This window comes from Periplaneta americana, chromosome 15 (genome assembly GCF_040183065.1).
Source record: "Periplaneta americana isolate PAMFEO1 chromosome 15, P.americana_PAMFEO1_priV1, whole genome shotgun sequence".
NCBI classification, from domain to species: domain Eukaryota; kingdom Metazoa; phylum Arthropoda; class Insecta; order Blattodea; family Blattidae; genus Periplaneta; species Periplaneta americana.
The window spans coordinates 38,752,782-38,778,215 of NC_091131.1; the positions used below are offsets into that span (position 1 = coordinate 38,752,782).

The 25,434-nt window shown below is 32.4% G+C and overlaps 1 protein-coding gene across 8 annotated transcripts in view; it reads left to right on the top strand.

The window, feature by feature from the left end:
* dati (datilografo) overlaps positions 1-25,434 on the top strand; it is an 811,390-nt gene that overhangs the window by 197,086 nt on the left and 588,870 nt on the right. Inside the window, exon 1 of one of the 8 annotated variants that reach the window (XM_069846940.1) lies at positions 24,367-24,722. The exons of the other annotated variants lie outside the window; for them this stretch is intronic. The gene's annotated coding sequence lies outside the window, so the exon portion shown is untranslated. Of the gene's footprint in view, positions 1-24,366; positions 24,723-25,434 lie in introns of those variants that run through there. 8 annotated transcript variants of the gene reach the window in all.

Consider the following 25,434-nt stretch of genomic DNA (forward strand, 5'->3'; position numbering starts at 1 on the left):
TGCAGTGTTACTGCCCTGATTCTGTTTTTTACTGCTATCCATCGCTTGAAGGAACTTGATGTAATCCTTTCCTTAAAATCTGCCCTGGGTGAAGCTCTGGGTGATTCTGTGCCGTTCGTTTCAAGTTACTTTTCACCAACTCTACTTCTGCTTCCTCTCTATAGAGAGAGAATAGATTCGTAGGATGAGAATGAGGCGACACATTAACACCTTTTAAGAATGGCTATTCTTTTCACCATTTCTGTCTGTTATGGATCTTGCTGAACACTCCTTCTCTCTCAGTCTTACACATATACAAGGAACGACCACTCATATAAACTGAGGGAAAGAAGGCAGAGGACGGACACTGGAAAGTTTTCTTTTCTCAATCGCACTATCAGGGACTGGAATGCTTTACCTGCAGACTTACTAAAGGCTTTACCAACAACCAAAAATGTATTTAAAAATAGGCTTAAGGACTTTACTAATAGACGGTAATTATACACAGTATTGAAAGGGTGTAAATGATATGTTGTTATTGAAGTGTTGTATCTGTGAAGAATTAAGTTGTGTCAATGAAGTGTGTTGTGTCAGTGAAGTGTGTAGTGCAAGTCAAACGTGTTCCTGTCAGTGAAGCTTTATAGTTCATAGTGGCAGTGCAAAGTATTTGAAGAGTGAAATGTTTTTGAAGTGTTAGTGAAATCAGGATAGAATCAGTGAAATGTGTCGTAGTTCCAGTGCAGTGAGTGAGTTGGCAGCGAAATGAGTGTAATGTTGAAAGGTACTTGTGCAGATATGAACATGTCATACTCGTGGGTTTTAGTTCGATCTTAGGTTTAAGATACAAATTAGATTTATTTAAAATGTTATTTTAAGTGATCGTTATATATAAATTATTGTTAGTATTAATTATTAGTATTATTAATTGTATTTTTAGTTAATAAGTTTATTATTGTCATTATTGAGTGTAATTAGTTACCACTGCCACCGGGTATATACCCATTGCAGTGTGAATAAATACATACATACATATCCAATATATCTTTCCACCAGGACCATTTTTACCTTTGTAATATATATATAACCATTCATTAATAATTTCTTTACAGTTTACTCAGTTGCGACTTGTTAATTTTAAGATATTAATGAACACTAATAATTTTGTTTGGTTACTACGGAAACCATGCTAATAATGTATTGGATTATTAATTTCGGTAAACAGTGAACGCGTAAACGAAATGGAATTCCATTAGGAATAAAGGCCATTCGGAAAAAAAGATTCGGAAAAGTAGGTTTCGGAAAAATGATCATTCGGAAAAATGGTCATTCGGATAAGTGATCAGTCGGAAAGTTGAATTCGGAAAAATGAGTGCAAACGGTGTGGAATGTGACCTTTGCTATGGTTGAATAGCAATTATCCTTTTCTCTTTATCTGCCGGCAATGTTTACGTCGACTGTCAGACATTATAGAACGCAGTGTAGACAGTAAGCTTAGTAATGAAAGAGGAAGACAGGAATTGTATTGTATTTATTAACATTCCATGGTATTCATACATTGCTTTACAGTTACAATATGGAACAAGTCAAAAAACTTAATACTATTATAAAGTCTCAATTTATAGTCACAGTCTAGATCAAATATATACAAACGATATTTACAATATAGTCTACTAGTACAACACAGAGTTTTAGTATCAATTTCATGAAGTGTTATTGAATGTCATGAATTCACCAACAGAATAGTAGGCGTGAGAAATTAGGTACTTCTTTAATTTGGCCCTAAATAATTTTATGTTTTGAGTTCCATTTTTTATATCAATAAGGAGGCTATTAAAAATTTTACTGCCATATAACACACTCCTTTTTGATAGCACGATAGATTTGCCGAAGGAGTATGAAAGTCATTTTTGACGTGTATTTATGCTATGAACTGCTGAATTAGTTACAAAGTTTTCACGATTGCATACGAGGAAGATTATTAATGAAAAGATACACTGACAAGCCATGGGCATTATTTGTAGTTTTTTTAAAATAGTTCTACACGATTCCCTAGATTGGCACCTACTATTATTCTAATTACTCTTTTTTGTAATAGAAATATACTGTTACTATCTGTGGAATTACCCCAGAATATTATTCCAAAACTCATTACCGAGTGAAAGTACAGTATGCAAAGTATATTGTTTTTAAGGTATTGATATTTACTATCTTTTGCATAGATCTACAAGCTGAATTTAGTTTGAGGATAATTTCTTTAATATGATTTTTCCAATTTAATACATTATCGATTTTTAAGCCAAGAAATTTGGTTGTTGTTGTTTCTAATAGGGATCTATTGTTGATTACTGCGCTAGAAATTTGCGAGGTTGAATTACGTTAGTTTTGTTACAGTTTAATACCAATTTATTGACTGAGAACCAGTCACATATTTTGAAGAGAATTTCCTCTTTTGAAGATTGGAATGTGTTGGAGTTATTTGCTGTAATTACTATACTTGTGTCATCTACAAATAATATGGGATGACCTACATCTTTCATTAGGGGAGAAAGATCATTTATAAACACTAGAAATAGTAGGGGACCTAATATTGATCCTTGAGGAATTCCATTATTAATAGTTCCCCATGTAGATGCAGATTTCATAGTTGTATTGATTTCAACTTTCTGTTTCCTATCTATGAAATATGAGAGAAAACATTGGTGTGCAACACCTTTAATTCCATAATAATCTAATTTATCTAGCAGCATTTTAAGAGGATGGAAGTAGTGCAAGAAGGCAGAAGCAGTGAAGAAAGCACTAGTACTGCAAGAAGTGTAAGGAACAGTAGAAGAGGAAGAAGTAGAAAGGAGCTGTGCAAGAAGTGTTAAGAGGCAGCGGAAGAAAAAATAGTAAGAGGAGGAAGTAAATTAACCAAATGATTAAGGCAGGGTAGGGCATGAGAGCTGCTCTATTTGGCCGGCCAGAGCTGCTCTCGCTCCGCAAGGCACTTCAATTCCAAGCCAGAGCAGAACGCTCACGCAGTGGCGGACTCGCATTACAGCTACCTTCCCTGCATTAATGTAACAAGAGCCACGGCTGTTCTAGTCATTCAGTCTGTCAGTACATAATAGTTTATAAGGATATCACATCAATCCATTGTACAGTACAGACTTTATAACACTCTTATTAATTTAATGAAATGAACTTCGCTCTATGCACACACACAAATCATTAGGCTTATTTACATAACCCATACGCACATACTGCAATATCCTCACCACGGTTCTACGAGACAGGCGTATGGCTCCCACTTGCCCTACTTAATATAATGTTATATAATATATGACCATAAATTAATACAACTTCAAGAAAATGTTTCTCAGGTACATTATATTAAAGTATCTATTCGATATTTATATTGCATTATAAGTTATTATAGTACATTTAGTGATATATATATATATATATATATATATACACATACAGTATATATCATATTATACAGGGTGTTTCAAAAATAGAGGGCATAATTTCAGGTAGGTAATCCTCGTAGGTAGACAATACAAAAAGTTCATTACAATATGTGTCCGGAAATACTTGGTTTCCGAGTTATGGCCGTCAAAAGAGTAATATTCACCGGAACGTTTTTCTTCCAGCAGGTAGTTGCCTTTACAGCAGATGTTCAAAATGTCCACCTCCTGCTTGAATACAGGCCTCACATCTATGACTCATGGCCCTGCGAACACGATCCCAAATTCCAGGAGTATATTGCGTATTGCCTCACAACCTGCCACAGTTCGATTCCGAAGGGATTCCATGTCAGGCACCGGAGACGAATACACCAATGATTTTAAATGGCCCACAAGTAGAAATCAATAGGATTCAAATCAGGTGACTGTGGAGGCCAAGCAATTGGGCCACTTCTACCTATCCGTCGATCAGAGTACCTTTCCTGGTACAAACGACGAGCCAGCGCAGCATTGCCGTCCGCCTTACCGTACATGAAGAGCACTTCTGGCGGCTCCTGATTTGAGTACATGTCACACAGTACAACGCCGAACACAACACTCAATGTCAATGTACCCTTCGCCTCGGAATTAACTGTCAGAGTGTCCTCTGTTAATATCTTCTGTCACGGCACCTATCTGCGGGAAGAAAAACGTTCCGGTGAATATCACTGTTTTGAAGGCCATAACTAGGAAACCAAGCTTTTCCGGACACATGTTATAATGAACTTTTTGTATTATCTACATATGTGGAATACATATCTGAAATTATGCCCTGTATTTTTTAAATACCCTGTATATCATAAACTGTAATAGGCCTATACTATACTATGATATATCATAATAATAGTGTAATTTAAAACTATATACTATTAAATGTAGTATAATAACCTATAGTGCAATGTAAATATCAAATAGACACTCTAATATAATATACATGTGAAACATTTTTTTTAAGTTGTATTAATTTATGGCGTTCATTACCAACATATTTGTCATATTCAGTAGCATGTTGTAAAGAATAATGTCGTTGGATATTGAACTTCTTAATCAGTTGGAGTGTTTTATGACAAATTAAAAACTTTGCTAATCCACTGCTCTCTACCAAAAAGAACTCCTCCTCCCATGATACATTAAAAGCATTGGGAGTAGCGGGACGCTTTAGTGTATGAGCGGAAGCTCCGTCTTCAAAGTTCGCCAGAGTCACCACTGCACCGACACTGAATGACGTAGAGTATGCTTACGTCACAGCGCTCGCAAGATGCGCTCTTTAAAGCACACAGCGCTCATTTCTCAGAATCACGTAATGTGCCCAGCCCTGGGTTAAGGGAAAAGGTACGAACAGCTTAAAATCGCATGAAAAAATTAATTAGTAACAGAAACAGAGAATGGAGTGGCGATATCTGCTTTTGTAAACGCTCGCTGATTACAGTCGTGAAGAGGGCCCCTTATGCACTCCGCCCACTCCGCCGCGTCTGTGGGCTCATTGTCAGCATACGTCACCGTACAAGGCCGCCGTCGACATGTGGGACCGATGAATTGCAGCGCTGATGCAACTTGCAGTTCGTGGACTTGCATCGACGAGTTCGAAAGCTAGGATACTTTTCAAGTCACTGAGCTTTCGTCTAATTTAGTTAATTCTTTGTCCGAGTATTGTACATGTACATAAAACACACAAAACAGCGTAATATTGATTTCTACAACCTTTTTATGTTTATAGCAGTGTGCAATGTGTTTTTTTTTAATTTCACGTAATTTAAATATGTTTGATAATTCGTACGAATTGATAATCGGAAATACTTCCGATCCAAATTAACTTGGATGATCGAGGTTCTAACGCATTATTATTATTATTATTATTATTATTATTATTATTATTATTATTATTATTATTATTATTATTATTATTATTATTTGTCTATACGGATGGCGTGAATATGTTAGGAGAAAAGCCACAAACGATTAGGGAAAACACGGGAATTTTACTGCAAGCAAGTAAAGAGATAGGTTTGGAAGTAAATCCCGACTTGAAAACTTGAAACGTCATTTCATTGACATATACAGGGTGATTCACGAGGATTTACCGTCCCTTACGGAGCTTATTTACGAAAATATTCTGAGCAAAAAATGTCATGTAAACGTTTGTCCTAATCTCAATATTATCAGAGTTATACTAATTTGAAATTGTTTGTAAAATACCATTATTCTTGAGTTTTAAATGTGAAAGAATATTACAGATAAAGAATGAACTATTCAGGAGTATCATTTCATTAATCAGCTAGTATTCTGAATTTGAAAGACATGTTGGTCCAGAAAAGTGTATAAATATGTATAATAATAATTATATATATATATATATATATATATATATATATATATAATAAATTTTCAGTCAAATACGCTTTTCAATTTGTGAGGTCAGATAATCTGTTACATCACAATATTTAATACGAAGTCACTAATATTTTCGACTTTAAAAAGTCATCTTCAGGTGCATGAGATGCAAACAATTTAAAAAAAATAGGTGATAATTTGATCTAGCAATTAATAACATATTAATAAACCTTTAAGAAACGCTGATACCAGCTCTCACAACCTTTTCAAAATTAATAATAACCTATTAACTAAAATATTTTCAGACAACTATGGCATTCACCACGACGAATTGGACTGCGTGCTCTCCCACCAACAGCATTTGCATCACAGCTTCTCCATCTCTTTTAAATTTATACATTATATTTAACATTTTAACATAGTTAATATCAAACTGTACAAATTTAATTTTAATGATACGATCTAATGAGAATACCTAGCCTTAATTGTATAAGGTTAACATCATGCTATGCCTTCTCCTTGTCTTATATACATACGAGAATCTAGCACCAGTGTTCAGCTTTACCATGTACAGCTTACCTCAAGAGGCACGGAATTTATATAATTGTAAATGCCAGTACGTGCATTACTTAATATGTTATTAATTGCTAGATCAACTTATCACCTATTTTTTTAAATTGTTTGCATCTCATGCACCTGAAGATGACTTTTTAAAGTTGAAAATATTAGTGACCTCGTATTAAATATTGTGATGTAACAGATTATCTGACCTCACAAATTGAAAAGTGTATTTGACTGAAAATTTATTATTATATATAATTATTAATAGTATTCTGAAGCTAAAAATGTGTTATGATTTCAGTAATTGCTTCGTACAGATTTTTTTTTCTTTCGGTTTTTAACTACAAAATTACATTTTCTTACGCATTTATCAAAACAATTGTTACAAATCACGCCACTCTTTTAAATTCTTCAAGACTATACCATAGGATGCATAATTAAACTTTAAGGGGAGTGGGTAGTGATGCCTATTCGATTGAAACAGTCCGATACAAAAGTTTAGTTCAATATTTCTAGGGTTTTAGTGCTCAGAGTCGAATAAAAATTTCCATGCTTATACAACCAATCATTCTGAATTCATTGGCATAAAAGACAACTAAATAGTTCCGTATTCGAGTACAAAATAAAGGCCCTAACCGATAACCTCTTTTACCACTTTGCTAAGTGTACCTCATTCTTCAGGTGCACATTACTTGCTACAATCTTGACTAATATACTTTGTATTTTGTTAAGTTATCAAGTAATGTATATTTTAAATTCTAAAGCAAAATTTAGTTAAATACTTCACCCCTAGTGAAACAGAAAAAATATTGAACTTTGTTTAACAATTTTTGCAATTTTTTTCAATGCGTATATATTTTTTTCTCGTGTTATGTGTGTCACATTCTTAAACCCGTAGATCTACTGTGTAGAACACAGCCTGCAGAAAACACTGTAAAAATTTCATGTAAATTGATTCAGCAGTTTCAGAGAAAAATGCACTTGTTTGAAAAAAATGTCAACTTATGGAAAATTGCATTTAAGAAGGAATGAAGTATGAATTAGATGCACTGCCAAATTTAAAGAGATCATTTAAAGGGCATATCTGAAGAAATACCCCCCTCAAATTTATATTATTTTAAAGAGGAAGATTTGTACCCCTTTTTTTAACGCAAAATGAAAAAAACGAATTTTTGACCTCTAATCACTACCTGGTTCCCTTAAAGAATCAAGTTTCGGTTCCTAAAGTTATATGATTTGTAACAATTTTTGTGTTAAGTGCGTAAGAGTGATGTAATTTTTAATTAAAAATTGAAAAACAAAATCTGTATAAAGCAATTAACAACATATTTTTAGCTTCAGAACACTATGAAATTAAAGGTATGATACTTCTGAATAGTTCATTCTTTACTTGTGCTATTTTTTTTACCCTTAAAACTTAAAAAAAAAAAAAGTATTTTAGAAACAACTTCAAATTAGTGTAACTTTGAAGATTAGGACAAATGTTTATATGACTTTTTTTGTTCAGAATGTCTTCGGAAATAAACTCCGTAAGTGGCGGTAAATCCTCGAGAATCACCCTGTATATTTAGAAGTTCGATGTCATTAAATAAAATACCTGTAAGCCTACTACTGTTATGGCGGGAACATGAAGCTAATAAAGCAAAAAGCTGAAATGAATGTTTAATGCAGTTAATTAGACAGGAAAAGCCAGGTTAGTAAACTGTGGAAATTGAAATAATAGTAAAATAGTTACGTCGATTTGTTAAACAATAAGTATCGAACCAAAGACTTTAGCTAGATTACTGTGTGACGCAGGTGACAAAACCTTTGAATTACAGTTTTGTTTCCAATTCTATAAGCAGTATAGCCAACGATGGAAAAATAAAATACTGTTCATTAGGACAGCGGGGGTGGAGAAATATAATGGAAGAAATGAAGCACAAAAAATAGGATTAGGTTTCGACACAGGCGGTAGAGTAACCCGTTTAATACACACATTAAACACACAAAACTTTGAAATTGGATTTAGGGACACCCTGTTTAGTCACTCATCCAGAATATTCATCCAGGGACAGTTAAACCCAAAACGGGAATTAACACAAATTCACATTTGCACGCTATTGTACGGAAAGGCATTAGTGATCGGAGGTAAATGGGATGGACATGCAGGTGTGTGAGTTCAGAATTAATATGTCAGCTATCACGTAACAATGCTTTAAAATTTTGTATTTGATTTTCGAACAATGGGCCCACAATTTCTTTTATATTCGCGTGCATTATGTTGTCTGTACCATGCGGGAGGGAATGCGTTTCTCTGCCTGTACGTATAAAACCATTTAGTACTCGTGGGGAAAAATACGTCCATTTTATCAAAGTATACTGATCGATACTAGTTTTGTAAAAATCGATCGAATACTTCGCTTTATTTTTTCATTAAAATATACAGGATGTTTCAGTAACTTTGTTTTACAACTTAATTGCTTTTAAGGAACCCGGAGGTTCATTTCCGCCCTCACATAAGCCCGCCATTGATCCATATCCTGAGCAAGATTAATCCAATCTCTATCATCATATCCCACCTCCCTCAAATCCATTTTAATATTATCTTCCCATCTACATCTCGGCTTCCCCGAAGGTCTTTTTCCCTCCGGCCTTCCAACTAACACTCTATATGCACTTCTGGATTCGCCATACCTGCTACATGCTCTGCCCATCTCAAACGTCTGGATTTAATGTTCCTAATTATGTCAGGTGAAGTATATAATGCGTGCAGCTCTGCGTTGTGTAACTTTCTCCATTCTCCTGTAACTTCATCCCTCTCAGCCCCAAATATTTTCCTAAGAACCTTATTCTCAAACACCCTTAACCTATGTTCCTCTCTCAAAGTGAGAGTCTAAGTCTCACAACCATAAAGAAAAACCGGTAATATAACTGTTTTATAAATTCTAACTTTCACATTTTTTTTACAGCGGTCTGGATGATAAAAGCTTCTCAACCGAATAATAACAAGCATTTCCCATATTTATTCTGTGTTTAATTTCCTCCAGAGTATCATTTATATTTGTTACTGTTGCTCCCAGGTATTTGAATTTTTCCATCTCTTCAAAAGATAAATTTCCAATTTTTATATTTCCATTTCGTACAATATTCTCGTCACGAGACATAATCATAAACTTTGTCTTTTCGGGATTTACTTCCAAACCTATCGCTTTACTCGCTTCAAGTAAAATTCCCGTATTTTCCCTAATCATTTGTGGATTTTCTTCTAACTTATTTGTTACATACAGTATTTTATGAACACAGTAATAGAGCTTATTAATGTAAACAATTTTCAAATAGGAACTCACAATTGCTGGAAGTGCAGCATTTTCATTATTTCAAGCCTTAATGTGTGTAGTCAGGTTGTTTTCAATATCATACAGCTTGGTAAACCATAACTATTCATTATTGTGTTTATACAGGATGATTCACGAGGATTTACAGTCATTTACGGAGGTTATTTTCGAAGACATTCTGAGCAAAAAAGTCATAAAAACATTTGTCCAAATCTCAATATTTTCATAGTTACACTAATTTGAAGTCGTTTCTAAAATACATTTTTAAGGGTAAAAGAATATTACAAGTAAAGAATGAACTATTCAGAAGTATCATTTCTTTAATTGGTTAGTGTTCTGAAGCTAAAAATGTGTTGTTAATTGCTTTGTACAGATTTTGTTTTTCAATTTTTAAATAAAAATTACGTCATTCTTACGCACTTATCACAAAAATTGTTACGAGTCATACGACTTTAGGAACCGGAACTTGATTCTCTACAGTTTTATTATGCATCCTATGGTACATTCTTGAAGAATTTAAAAGAGTGACGTGATATGTAATTAACCATTTTTGTGATAAATGCGTAAGAAAATGTAATTTTGTAGTTAAAAACCCAAAGAAAAAAAAATTCTGTACGAAGCAATTACGAAATTCATAACACATTTTTAGCTTCAGAATATTAGCTAATTAATGAAATGATACTCCTGAATAGTTCATTCATTACCTGTAATATTCTTTTACCCTTAAAACTCAAGAATAATGGTATTTTGCAAACAATTTCAAATTAGTATAACTCTGATAATATTGAGATTAGGACATTTCTTGCTCAGAATGTTTTCGTAAATAAGCTCCGTAAAGGACGGTAAAGTCTCGTGAATCACCCTGTATAATGTCAATCAAATGACTTTTCATGTTATCATAAACATAGGGTTATTACTTAATTACAACAGACTTTTTCACGTACTTCAGCTCCGCAAAGGAATTTTACAATATTACATTTGTTTGGATCAAGGGCGTAACTAAAATTATTTCAGTCATTTATTGTTACAATACAGTACTCTTAAATTGACTAAGCATAACTGGGAATTAAATCAATGGCTTTACCAAAACACACTATGAACAGTTTCAGATAAAACAATATTTTTCTCGAAAAGAAAAAAAAAAAGATAATTTTTCGAATTTTTAGTTTGAAATATTTCAAAGAATAACCCCCTGAAATTAATGACATTACTTATGGCTCACTCGGTATGTTTAATTAATTAATTCGAGATATAAAGCCTATGTGAAAAAGTAAAGACTTAAATTATGATCTAATATTATTCAATTCAGTTTATATGCAATATAAAATAATTATAATTGTAATGACTAATTGGTTAAATGATTAAAATGAATTTAATAACTCTTTACTGTAACTATGCTATAGGGATCAGAATCTAAATTACAAAATATATCGATATAATGAGGATAATATGAATGTGATAGGATTTAGCCATTGGAGGTTATGTATTCAATTGCAACACAAACAAAATTTTAATATAATAGTCCTGTAACTAAATTAGTGTTTGAGATAGTTTTACCTTTTCATTTCTAAGGGCGAAATAAGTAGGTTGATAGATTCATTGAACGATGAATTACACCTTCAATTGTACCCTTCAACTTCATTGCCAAAGACTATTTAACAGTGGGTTTTTTAAAACTACCCCGCCAAATTAGGCAACTTGTCCTACACTTCTGTATGGTGGGAAGGTAGATTGATTGCATTATATGACATAATAGTTACTTACTTACTGGCTTTTAAGGAACCCGTAGGTTCATTGCCGCCCTCACATAAGCCCGCCATTGGTCCCTATCCTGAGCAAGATTAATCCAGTCTCTACCATCATATCCTACCTCCCTCAATTTTTTACTTACTTATTTACGTACTTATTTATTTATTTACTTACTTATTTACGTATTTATTTATTTATTTATTTATTTATTTACTTGTTTATTTATTTACTTGCTTACTTATTTACGTAGGTACTTATTTATTTACTTATTTACTTATGTATTTGTTGACATTTATTTATTTATTTATCTATCTATCTATCTATCTATCTATCTATCTATCTATCTATCTATCTATCTATCTATCTATCTATCTATCTATCTATCTATCTATCTATCTATCTATCTATCTATCTATCTATCTATCTATCTATCTATCTATCTATCTATCTATCTATCTATCCATCCATCCATCCATCCATCCATCCATCCATCCATCCATCCATCCATCCATCCATCCATCCATCCATCCATCCATCTATCTATCTATCTATCTATCTATCTATCTATCTATCTATCTATCTATCTATCTATCTATCTATCTATTTACATATTTATTTATTTATTTATTTATTCATTTATTTATTTACTTACTTATTTACGTATTTATTTATTTATTTACTTACTTATTTACGTATTTACTTATTTATTTATTTATTTATTTATTTATTTATTTACTTGTTTATTTATTTACTTGCTTACTTATTAACGTAGGTACTTATTTATTTACTATTTATTTATTTACGTACTTATTTATTTATTCATTTATTTATTTGCTTACTTATTTATTTCTTTATTTATGACATAATAGTTAATCTAATTAATATACCGGTACGAAAGAAAAAAATATGAAAAATAGTGTTGGCGATAAGATCAAAGTCTAAGAAAGACACTTCTGTCACTTAGGCAGTGACATCCAGTTTGACTGGTACGGTCATGTAATATAAACGAGTATAACACAGAATTCTCCAGGATATAATTGCAGTAGTGTCAAGAAAAGTGAAGATGTGCACTCTATACACCATGAAGGCGTTTTAGGGCATACACGCAGAACACTATACCTCCATGACCTTGGCACTACGATGATGTGTCGTCGACACCATGCTGCGATCGTTTTACCGGGAAAAACCGACAGGTGGGCAGTTCTGGAGGTTTTGGCATCGAGAAAAATCCGACACCACGTGGGGTTGAACCCAAAGTGAAGCAGAAATGTTATAATTATGTGGAATATTAACCATTTATTTATTTATTTATTTACTTACTTATTTACGTACTTATTTATTTATTTACTTAGTTATTTATTTATTTACTTATGTATTTATTTATTTATTTGCTTACTTATTTACGTACTACATTTATTTATTTACTTATTTACTTATGTATTTACTTATTTATTTATTTATTTACTTACTTATTTACGTACGTATTTATTTACTTATTTATTTATTTACTTATTTACGTACTTATTTATTTATTTATTTACTTACGTAGTTATTTATTTATTTATTTACTTATGTACTTATTTACACACTTATTTATTTACTTATGTATTTATTCATTTATTTATTTACTTATTTACTTATGTATTTATTTACTTATTTATTTATTCACTTATTTATTTACTTATTTACGTACGTATTTATTTACTTATTTATTTACTTATTTATTTATTTACCTAATTACGTATTTATTTATTTATTTATTTACTTATTTATATATTTATTTATTTACTTATATATTTACTTACTTATGTATTTATTTACTTACTTATTTATTTATTTACTTATTTACGTACTTATTTATTTACTTACTTATGCATTTATTTACTTATTTATTTATTTACTTATTTAATTACTTACATACTTATTTACGTATTTATTTATTTACTAATTTACTTATGTATTTATTTATTTGCCTGCTTATTTACGTATTTACTTGTTTATTTATTTACTTATTTACGTACTAATTTATTTATTTATTTATTTATTTATTTATTTATTTATTTATTTATTTATTTATTTATTCGTTTATTCATTCATTCATTCTGGTGTAGATAACGCCATTAGGCCTTCTCTTCCACACCACCAGAAATAGAAATACAATAATAGAAATAAAAAGAAAAAATCACACTATAAACAAATAAAGTCACACAAAAATATACAAAGGTTGCAATGACACAAACTTTAGATAAGTGATTAAGTATCGTAATTAACTATATCCAAACTAATTAACATAAACAAGAAACTTGCAATTTTAATCCAGAATAAGGAACACAAATCAACACTTCTAGCAATACCTGAAAAGCATTAAATAAGATAAAATTTTCCAATTTAATTTTGAAATCCGACAGTCCCTGACGTCTTTAGCTAAGGAATTACATAGGCGAGACATTTCTGCAGTGTAGGAGGATGAGTATAAAGACGTTCTGTTACTGGAAGACCTGAATTTATAGATATTTAAGAAACAAGATAAGTAAGTACACTGCTTATCTGACCATGGCCAAATTAAATATGTATATACTGCAATAATAATAATAATAATAATAATAATAATAATAATAATAATGCATACTTACCCAGAGATGAAATTTGCACACAATTTAATGTTGTACAAAGGAAATTAATGTGTATATTCGAAAATTCGACAACAACTTATAAAACAGTATTTTTCAAAAGTAAGAATGCTTTGAAAATACTTTACAAAAAAACTAAACATAGTTTCATTAACAAAAGAATGAAATTAACGTCCCTGTCGCTGTTTTCATTTGTTTCAGTTTAGTTTATTCCGGGAATGTAAAAATCAAAGCTACGAGTATTCAAACTTACTCGGCTGATATATTTTATTTTTTTACGTGTAATGTTTGTGGTCGAGTATGAAATGAATGAAGTGTTAGGAAAATTTCAACGTCCGTCAGTTGCTTAGCAAGGCAATGAGTTACGTCACACTATCTTGACGTCACTTTTTTAGCACTGGATTACCGTGAAACGGAAACAGCTATGCTGAAGTATCAAGTGAATAAAAGGTTACACAAATTTGAACAAGTAACATCAGTTGCTTAGCAACATTCTCGTATAGATATATTCAATGGAGAAACAAAGGAGAAATAATCAACAACGAGTCAAAGTCCGGATAGGAGAAGATATGTCGGAAGGAAGTGAAATTGGGAGAGAATACGTGAAGGATGTCCTTTATCACCTACCCTGTTCAACATCCACTTGGAGGATTAGTAAAGAACTGTTTTCAGAACATGGAAGATAGTAGGAAGAAGAAGTGCAAAAGATTTGCTGATGATACGGTGTTGTTATCGAAAGAATAGATGATACTAAGAGATATGCTGCTGGAGCTAAATGACAGCTATGAGCAGTATGGGATGGAGGTAAATGCAAATAATACGAAGACCGTGGTCATAGGAAGAAAAATAAAAAAAGGTAAACTTGAGAATTCTAAATGAGGCAGTAGAGCAAGTGGACAGCTTGTGGTGTACTATAAGCAGTAACATGGGCTGCTGCCAGGAAGTCAAAAGGAGGATAGCAATGGTGAAGGAATTAGAAGAGGGGGTTTTGTGCTTAAATTTCCGAAACGTAAAAGGACTCTGTCCATGATAGAGGTCTCCAGCCAAAATTTGTCGACTGTGACATAATACTGTATGATATTGTAATGTATATTAGTTACCAGATTTGCCCCACCCTCTACCTTGAATCTGTACATATATTACTCAGAGATTCCTGGCCACTTCGCACAGTTTTCTTTATAGATGGTGCACATCCTAGGAGATAGGTTATTAATGGTTGAAGAACAAATGACTGCAATATTTGTATTTGCAGTAACCGTTTCTAAATTAAAAACCCCGTTCTTTCTTAAAAGATAGGCCTACTGGTCTTTTTATTTTTATGTAAACATAATTTATCTTTAAGCGATTGCATAAGTGTTCTCACTTCTAGATAATCTCTTATTTGCAGTAAAAGATAAAATGAAACGATTACCAGTAAAGATATTCTAAACAAATCCTTCAGCCTATTTTAATGGTGTGTACTTTTGTAAGACAAGAGAAATATATAGTTTAGACCTAGAAAGAGATAATGCTGTAGTCCGATTATTCCGATAATCCTAAGTAAGAATATTACACAGACATTTGAAGTCCGAACAATTTGTTTCCATGGTAATAAGAAAATTAATTAATAATTTCGTCTTTCATAAAAATTGAATGCCGGTACACATAATAACTTATTATTACAATGACATGACGAACATTTTGTTCCCATGGTAATAAGAGAATTAATTAATTTCTTCTTTCATAAAAATTTGTTACCGGTACACACATTCATAATCTAGGTTATGTTTCTACTACAACATTGATCAAATGGCATGTGCAGGCTATATTTATTATCTTACCGGATACATATTTTGCTTTTCGAAGAGCTTATGTCCATCGCAACATTTCCTGACAGAAATCACCCAACCATCCTGGATGTTCGTCTTTTTATAATAATAATAATAATAATAATAATAATAATAATAATAATAATAATAATAATAATAATAATAATAATAATGTGTTAATTAATAATTTATTTTGATGTATACACATGTATTTCAGTGATTTATATCTTTGTATAATAAGATTATATAGGCATTTTTCTACTACTCTAAAGCATCAAATTCTGTCATATTTTGAGTATTTTTAATATTGGATTTTTCGCCTTCGTTGTGGACGATATTAAATATATTAAATAAATTTTATTAGAGCATTTTGATACTGAATCTCCATGTGGTGAAAACTGTAGTAAGTACCGTATTGGTCCGAATATAAGCCGCACTTTTTATTCAAATTTCAAACTCGAAAAGTTGGGGTGCGGCTTATTTGCGCGGCCGATAAATTTAAACTTGAAATGTGGCGCATGTTGCTACCGGAAATTTTATATCAACTTCCAGAGGCACGTCATTGAATTGCGTCAGCGCCACTCTTACCCATTACACCAGATCGGCAATGCCGACGAGACGCCCGTATTTTGGGACATGCCGAGCAATATGACAGTTGACAATAAAGGGGCGAAAAGCATATCATTGAGAACAACTGGAAATGAAAAACAAAGAATCACTGTGATGCTGGCGGTTACGGCAGATGGAGGAAAACTGCCTCCGTACGTTATTCTGAAGCGTAAAACTATGCCCAAGGAGAATTTACCTAAGGGATTAGTGATTCGTTGCCAAGAGAAAGGATGGATGACAACCGAACTAATGGTGGACTGGCTAGCTACAGTTTGGAATCGCAGACCAGGTGCGCTGCTCTGTAAGAGGGCTATGTTAGTATTGGATGCCTTTAAAGGTCACCTCACACTCGAAGTAAAGAAGAAAATTACCGCATTGAAGACAGACCTAGTCGTCTTACCTGGAGGTATGACATCAAAATTGCAGGTGCTTGATGTCGTCGTGAACAAGCCTTTTAAAGACCAACTCCGAAAACAGTTTTCGGATTGGCTTCTAGAAGGGGGTCATGCATTCACTCCATCTGGGAAGATCAAGAAGCCATCTGTCAGCCTTATGTGTGAGTGGATTCTCTCTTCATGGCACACGATATCTCCAGATTCAATCATCAAAGCTTCAAGAAATGCTGCGTGTCTAATGCTCTGGATGGCAGTGAGGACGACGTACTTTGGGCGGAGAGTGATGAACAAAGTGACAGTGATGAAACAAATACCGGTACCGATAGTAGTGAAGTCAGCAGTGACATTGGAGAAGACGGTGATTAGTTGTACCGGTATTTTTGGTGATTTACCCACGTAATACCGTAATTGAAGAAAAAGTGTTTAAAAAGTGTAAACAGTTTTGTAACTGGATAATGTGACAGGTAAATTTCACTGCACTCAATTTTCCTTTTTTTCTCATTCTGCACTCAATTTTTCTTTTTTTTTTCTCCTTTCCCCCTAAAATTAAGGGTGCGGCTTATACTCGGGTGCGGCTTACACTCGGGCCAATACGGTATACATCATTTTTAAGTTAGTCTGTGGAACGCAACTCTGGCGAACAAAGGACAATAACTCTAATAAACTCTTATCATATCACGACATAACATCTAGAGAACGGATTACGATGTAGAGGGTGATATGTCGATTTTTTTTTCTATAGAATTATTATGCAACTTAATGGAATAGTGAAGCATTTGTTTTGTGATTCACAAGGAAAAATCTGTACACTATAATGTTATATATCGATATGACTAAGGCTTTCGACATTCAAGTACGTAATCAGTAACACTATTTTTTTATTAATAAATATGACAACTTCTCGGAAAACAGGGGATAACAAAGTTGATTAGCATTTATCTTACGAGATATTTATTTGTTTGAAAAGTGTGCTTGAAGCAGAGTTGTTTTTAGTGTTATTTTTAATAAATGTGGAGTATAAACATCAGCACTTTGTCGGGACTATTTGTCCTCTTCTAAGAAAGTTACTCGTTAAATTTTAAGCCTCTGATAAGCTTTTCATAACCCAAGTTATTTCCCATAACTATTGTAGGAATTTTTTCTCAGATTGTGAATGTTGATTGTGGTGTAGTTCAACCTCACTGTATATGGATTTACGGCAATATTTCTGCGGTCTCGTAACAACCATATAATGCGAAGGCTATTCGCATATTTTAATGTTGTCTGATTATTCTTCCGCCTATTTAATTATTCCATTTTCTATTTGAATATTATTTCCTTTATTTCATTATTGCTTCTTCTTTTTCTGTTTCTATATCTTTCCTATTTCTTTAGCCTTTTTTGTGTTTCGATAGTCTTATTTTTCTGTTACGACAGTCTTTCTTTCTTTTCATATATATCAATCGTCTTCTGTTTTATTAGTCTTACTTTTCGTTAATGTTCTTTCTCTTCTTCGTTAGGCTTCTTTTCCTGTTTCATCAGTCTTCTTTTTCTCTTCCGTCAGCCTGATTTGCTGTTTCGACAGTATTTTTTTTATAGGGCCTATATTTCAATTCTCTTCTTTTTCTGTTTCGATAGTATTCTTTGTTGGTCTTACTTCTCCGTTTCATTTCGTTAGGCTCCTTTTTCTGTTTCATTAATCTTCTTTTTCTGTTTCGTCAATCTGTTTTTCTGTTTCATTACTCATTTTTTTAATTTCTTATTCATCAATCTCCATTTTCTATTTCGCTCGTCTCCTCCTATTTATTCAGTTTAGGCCTACTTTTTCTGTTTCATCAGTTTACTTTTTCTTGTTCGTCAGTCTTCTCTTTCTGTGTTGTCATTATTGTATTTTATTTCATTGGCCCTTTTTTTCTCTTTCATCAGTCTTTGTTTTTTGTTTCGTCAGTCTTCTTTTTCTTGTTTTGAAAGTGTTTTGTTTCTGTGTTGTTCGTCTTTCGTTCCGTTACCCTTCTTTTTCTGTTTTGTCTGCTCTCTTTTTTTTTTCATAAGTCTTTTATTCTGTTTCAATAGTTTTATTTTTCTATTTCATTAGTCTTCTTTTTCTTTTTTCATAGCCTTCTTTTTCTGTTTCGTCAGTCTTCTTTTTTTTGTTTCGTATGTCTTCTTTTTTTCTATTTCGATAGTTTTGTTTTCCTATTTCATTAATCTTCTTTTCCTTTTTCCTTAGTCTTCTTTTCTGTTTCGCCAGTATTCTTTTTTTTTTTTTTTGTTTCTTATGAGTATTTTTTTCTCTTTCGATAGTTTTATTTTCCTATATCATTAATCTTTTTTTTTTTTTCCTTTTTCCTTAGTCTTCTTTTTCTGTTTCGTCAGTCTTATTTTTTTGTTTCGTATATATTTTTTTCTGTTTCGATAGTTTTATTTTTCCTATTTCGTTAGTCTTCTTTTTCTTTTTCTTTAGTTTTCTTTTTCTGTTTCGTCAGATTTTTTTTTGTTTCGTAAGTATCGTTATCTCTTTCTATTTCGTTTGTCTTTTTTTCTGTTTCGTTACTCTTCTGTTTTGTTTTATTTTATCTTTCTTTTTCTTTTACCTGTTGCTCTTACCCTGTTATATGTAGGCTATTATTAATTCTTATCTTCTTCGTTTGTTTGTATTTGAATTTCTGCATTTATCTATTTCTTTATTATTGTGTTTTTTGCCTTTTTTATTGTTTTATTCATTTACACGTATATTTTCATTGTTTATTTCATTCCTTTATCTATTAATTTATTTACTGTTCCGTGTATTTATTGAACAGAAATAGAAATATAAGTTAATCTATTATTTAACGTTTTTAGAGTTTTTTTTTCTCAGTTCTGTGAAATCATGAAATTCAATCGCTCTTACCTTTATTATGAAATATGTGCAGATAAAAACGTATTTAAATAAGTGCATTTTAATTATACGGGCTTGTAGATCTTGCCATGTGCCACAATAACTCTATTTAATCGCATATTTGACAAATCGAAACAATAACAAAATGAAGCTGATTTATAAATAAAGAAGCAATCTTACGTTGATAATTATGCTCGTTAGCACAATTTTAGCATAGGCCTAAATAAAGTTTTGTTTTAAAAAAGTACGGCATGTGATACAGGCCTATAAGCCCTACGTCAGGAGTCGAACCTAAGTCTCAGTGTGAAGTACTGTATCTCAAGTTCTCTGTGTACAAAACCCACTGAGCAAACATTTTAGACTACACGGTATTATTTATCCTCTTAGTTTATACATAGACCTATATATCCGATAGAAGTTGTTAAACACAAGACGATGTGCCTCTGAGAATCAAACCAATGCCCACCACCCCAGAATCTGTGCTGTTTCAAACACCAGTAATGTTATTTCCCTTGCAGCAGTTTTTGTGGTTTTCTTGATTGCCGACAGAGGGGAGTTATGATCAGAGAAGGAAAATGACTACTACCTTCGTTACATATATGTAGTACGAAACTCTAGGGTAGGCGAACCCTTCCAATCGCTGAGAGTAAGAGTGGCGCAACCAGCATCCATTGGCTTCATTTCTAACTTGAGGCTGTTTTCAAGGTCCGTATGAACAAAGTTACCACTCACGACTTTTCAAATTATCAACGAGACCAAATTCCGAGATAAATAACTCGTTTAGCTGGTTGAGATTCCCAACATGCATCTTCCTAAACTAGAGACTCAGATTTCGATACCCGAATTGGTCAATTAGGGCCTATAACTTGTAACTGTGTGTTTAAAAAGTTATGATTCGAATTTTGAATTCACTTTATAGCCTACATACACACAAATACGAATGATTATGCGGAAGAGGTTTTCTTTGAATATATTCCAGTTGTGTGTTAAAAACAGTACTTCGTCATAGAGGCCTAGTTTCAAAAAAAGAACTGATTATCGTTTCTTACTCGGAAGATGTTTTCTTCGGACGTTTCTTTTCAATACTAAAATTTTATACAAGGATTGTCATTCGAAAGCGATTTTTAATAGGTTAGCTTCTTTTAAATAATATTGAAAACATAGTATTTACCGTTTATAATTGACAAATATAAATGTTCTAGAAATAGGAGCTTTAAAATTTAATAAAATGTCTAAATTGTCCCTTGACACAAATCTTAATTTCTTTTTTTATGTGGTCATAGCAACCCATAAGTTCCTTATACTATGTAAGAACAGAAGCAATATCGAGCTAAGCGCTTCAAAAGATAAACAGAAGAATTTTCTTTAATTGAAGAAGTAGGGCACAGAAGAACATTTAAAAAATCAGTGCGTTTTTCCCTGAAAGTATCAAGGGTTTAAAATTTTTCTACATTACATTAATTGACCTCATTCCTCATCAATTCTTGTAAATTGCTGGATTCTGCAGTTTTATTAATATGTCGTCTAGTTTAATCATGTAAAGTAGTCTTAGAAAATAAGGGAATGCACAACGTTATTCAATTGTTTACTTCTTTATCGCCCGTAGTTACAGCTATCATATTTCACGATTACAAGCTAGCAATGAGCAATTTATAAATCTCCGAAATATATGTCAACATTGTTATTTATTTATTTATTTATTTATTTATTTATTTATTTATTTATTTATTTATTTATTTATTTATTTATCTACTTATCCATTTATCTATTTATTTATTTAATACTGTGTATGTATTTATTTTACACAACGTTATTTACATCTAGACAGCCTATACGAGCGCCGTAGATTATATTCAAAGACGATAAAATAAATAGGCTATAGTTGAAATTAATTTAGAAAAGGAAAATTTTTTTCTGTAAAAGTTTTCTTCTTCGAAATAACCTTCATATATGTTCCTTGTATCTGTTTCGTACTGTAAACCGCTTATAAATGATTTTATTTTGTTGAGAAAGAGCTTCGTTAGTCCATTGTCTCTATATGGCGGGAGAAACAAGGCCGAAATATTTTTAGACGTTTTCATCTACCAGAATTCCGGTATTCTACATCTGTCAGTTTTGAAAAATTCTTTTTTCGTGTAGACATAACAATAGGACACTTAAAAGAAGTTAAATGTTGAATGATGTATGAAGAAATGATAGGCCTATATTTAGAAGACTTATTATATTTTTAATTTATTCTTACCGAATTTTTTTGGCGGTACATAATACTATATCATTGTTACAAATACAACTAGAACTATCAGTCTTCAAACACACAGAATAATTCTGATGATAGACAAGCAGTGTTATGCTTAGTTCAAAGAAAATATGCTAATATTGCCATAGTAACAAAGTCACGACCGATAGTCACTTTTTATGTTTGGTACAAACAAAATATCAATAAATTTTCTTTTGTTTTCATTATAACTAATTTAGATTGCCCTACTAATGGCCGATATATAAAATAAAACTCCTATATTATTTTCTCCTTTCCAACGAAGTCAAAAATAGGTATTGTAACATTGAAGAAAAAATTCTGGCGGTATTTCGTCTAATTATATACTGGAAAAAAAAAAAAACAACAACAATTCCTGTTGTCAACGTAACTAAAATTTTCACGACGACAAAAACAATTGCAATCGACGTAATTGTAATTTACATTATCCGTGACGATAGCAGGTTTATAGTTTAAATTAAAATCTGTTACACGGAAAATAGTACTCGAATACCCTTTGATATTTTATCTGATTAGTACAAATTATTTCATAGACATTCGTACTATCAGGGACTGGAATGCTTTACCTGCAGACTTACTAAAGGCTTTACCAACAACCAAAAATGTATTTAAAAATAGGCTTAGGGACCTTACTAATAGACGGTAATTATACACAGTATTTAAAGGGTGTAAATGATATGTTGTTATTGAAGTGTTGTATCAGTGAAGAATTATGTTGTGTCAGTGAAGTGTGTTGTATCAGTGAAGAAGTATGTCGTGTCAGTGAAGTGTGCTGTGTAAGTGAAACATGTTCCTGTCAGTGAAGTTTTATAGTTTATAGTGGCAGTGCATAGTATTTTAACAGTGAAATGTTTTTGAAGTGTTAGTGAAATCAGGATAGAATCAGTGAAATGTGTCGTAGTTCCATTGCAGTGAGTGAGTTGACAGCGAAATGAGTGTCATTTGAAAGGTACTTGTACAGATATGAACATATACTCGTGGGTTTTCGTTCGATCTTAGTTTTAAGACACAAATTAGATTTATTTCAAATGTTATTTTAAGTGATCGTTTCATTTAATTTATTATATTTCCTGTTGTTGTTATTATTATTATTATTATTATTATTATTATTATTATTATTATTATTTACTTACTTACAAATGGCTTTTAAGGAACCCGAAGGTTCATTGCCGCCCTCACATAAGCCCGCCATTGGTCCCTATCCTGTGCAAGATTAATCCAGTCTCTATCATCATATCCCACCTCCCTCAAATCCATTTTAATATTATCCTCCCATCTGCGTCTCGGACTCCCTAAAGGTCTTTTTCCCTCCGGTCTCCCAACTAACACTCTATATGCATTTCTGGATTCGCCCATACGTGCTACATGCCCTGCCCATCTCAAACGTCTGGATTTAATGTTCCTAATTATGTCAGGTGAAGAATACAATGTGTGCAATTCTGCGTTGTGTAACTTTCTCCATTCTCCTGTAACTTCATCCCGCTTAGTCCCAAATATTTTCCTAAGCACCTTATTCTCAAACACCCTTAACCTATGTTCCTCTCTCAGAGTGAGAGTCCACGTTTCACAGCCATACAGAAGAACCGGTAATATAACTGTTTTATAAATTCTAACTTTCAGATTTTTGGACAGCAGACTGGATGATAAGAGCTTCTCAACTGAATAATAACACGCATTTCCCATATTTATTCTGCGTTTAATTTCCTCCCGAGTGCCATTTATATTTGTTACTGTTGCTCCAAGATATTTGAATTTTTCCACCTCTTCGAAGGATAAATCTCCAATTTTTATATTTCCATTTCGTACAATATTCTGATCACGAGACATAATCGTATACTTTGTCTTTTCGGGATTTACTTCCAAACCGATCGCTTTACTTGCTAAAAAGTAAAATTTCCGTGTTATTATTATTATTATTATTATTATTATTATTATTATTATTATTATTATTATTAATTATTATTAGTATTAATTATTAGTATTATTATTAATTGTATTTTAATTAATGAGTTTATTATTGTCATTATGGAGTGTAATTAGTTACCACTGCCACCGGGTATATACCCACTGCAGTGTGAATAAATACATACATACAAAATTGTTAGCGACACTTAACACATTGCTTGTGGCATGAAGATGCCAATCGTTTGATAACTCCGTCTTCCACAGAGTTCTTTAATTATCTCTTGGCATTATAACACCATGCGAAAAACGTTTTGAAATGTCAAATCAATATTTTCAGGAATGGTAATAGAATGGCTTCAAAGGGGGGAAAAAGGAAGGTACTCTGATGTGTGCGAGGGAGAGAGAGAGAGAGAGAACGTGAAGCTACGGGGTGCCTTGAGATAGTAAATGGGTGGGGGGAGGGTGGAGGAGGGAGTCACAAGGGGGAGGGGCAGGCCAGGAGAGGGAAGAAGAACAGCTTCTTGGAGTTTTTGTTCCGAAGATGCAGTGTCCATCCGCTTGAGCATGCAGGTGTTTTGTCGGAAGATTATTCAATGCTTGTATTGTACAGTGTTCTTTTTATTACGTAGATAACATCGTGGTGTTTAGTGTATGAAAATTTCCGTAGTGTTAATGTGTGTGTGTATATAGAGCGTTAGCTGTGTTGATGTGCTTTGAAACGTCATTTTGACGTAAGTTCGAATCGCCCGGGCGGTTAAAGTGTTCTCCCTTAACGGCCGCGACCGTACAAATCGGTATTGGACTCAGTATGGAAACAAGTGAGTACGTCATACACACGCTTCGTCCATTTTCTTCTTCTTCTTCTTTCACTGACACATGCCTTACTAATGTATTGATAGACGTCACAAGACACGTGGGAAGGCGGAAACTTAACCACAAGTTAAATTAGTCACCTTCACTTGTTTTATTTTCAGTTTTAATCATTATTGGCAGTGATTTACAAAGTTTTAAATGTTTGGGGACTTCATTAAGCGCGCAAAGTTTAGTCATTTTTCTGTCGTCTTTTGTTTTTCAATAGTCTACGATTTCCTAGTATATAGGCCCCTAATATAAGTATAGGCCTAGGCCTATATTCAGTTATTACATAGACCAGTTCTGCTTTCAATTCTTTTATTTTCAGTTTTAATTATTATTTGAAATGATTCACAAAGTTTAAACTGTTTGGGATTTCATTAAGTTTAGTCATAATTTTTCTGTCGTCTTTTTTTTTAAATTGTCTACGATTTCCTAGTATATAGGCCCCTAATATATAGGCCTAGGCCTATATTCCGTTATTACATAGACCAGTTCTGCTTTCAATTTTTTTTTTTAAGTTTTAATCATTATTCGAAATGATTCACAAAGTTTAAAATGTTTGGGATTTCATTAAGTTTAGTCATAATTTTTCTGTCGTCTTTTGTTTTTCAATAGTCTACGATTTCCTAGTATATAGGCCCCTAATATATAGACCTATATTCCGTTGTTACGTAT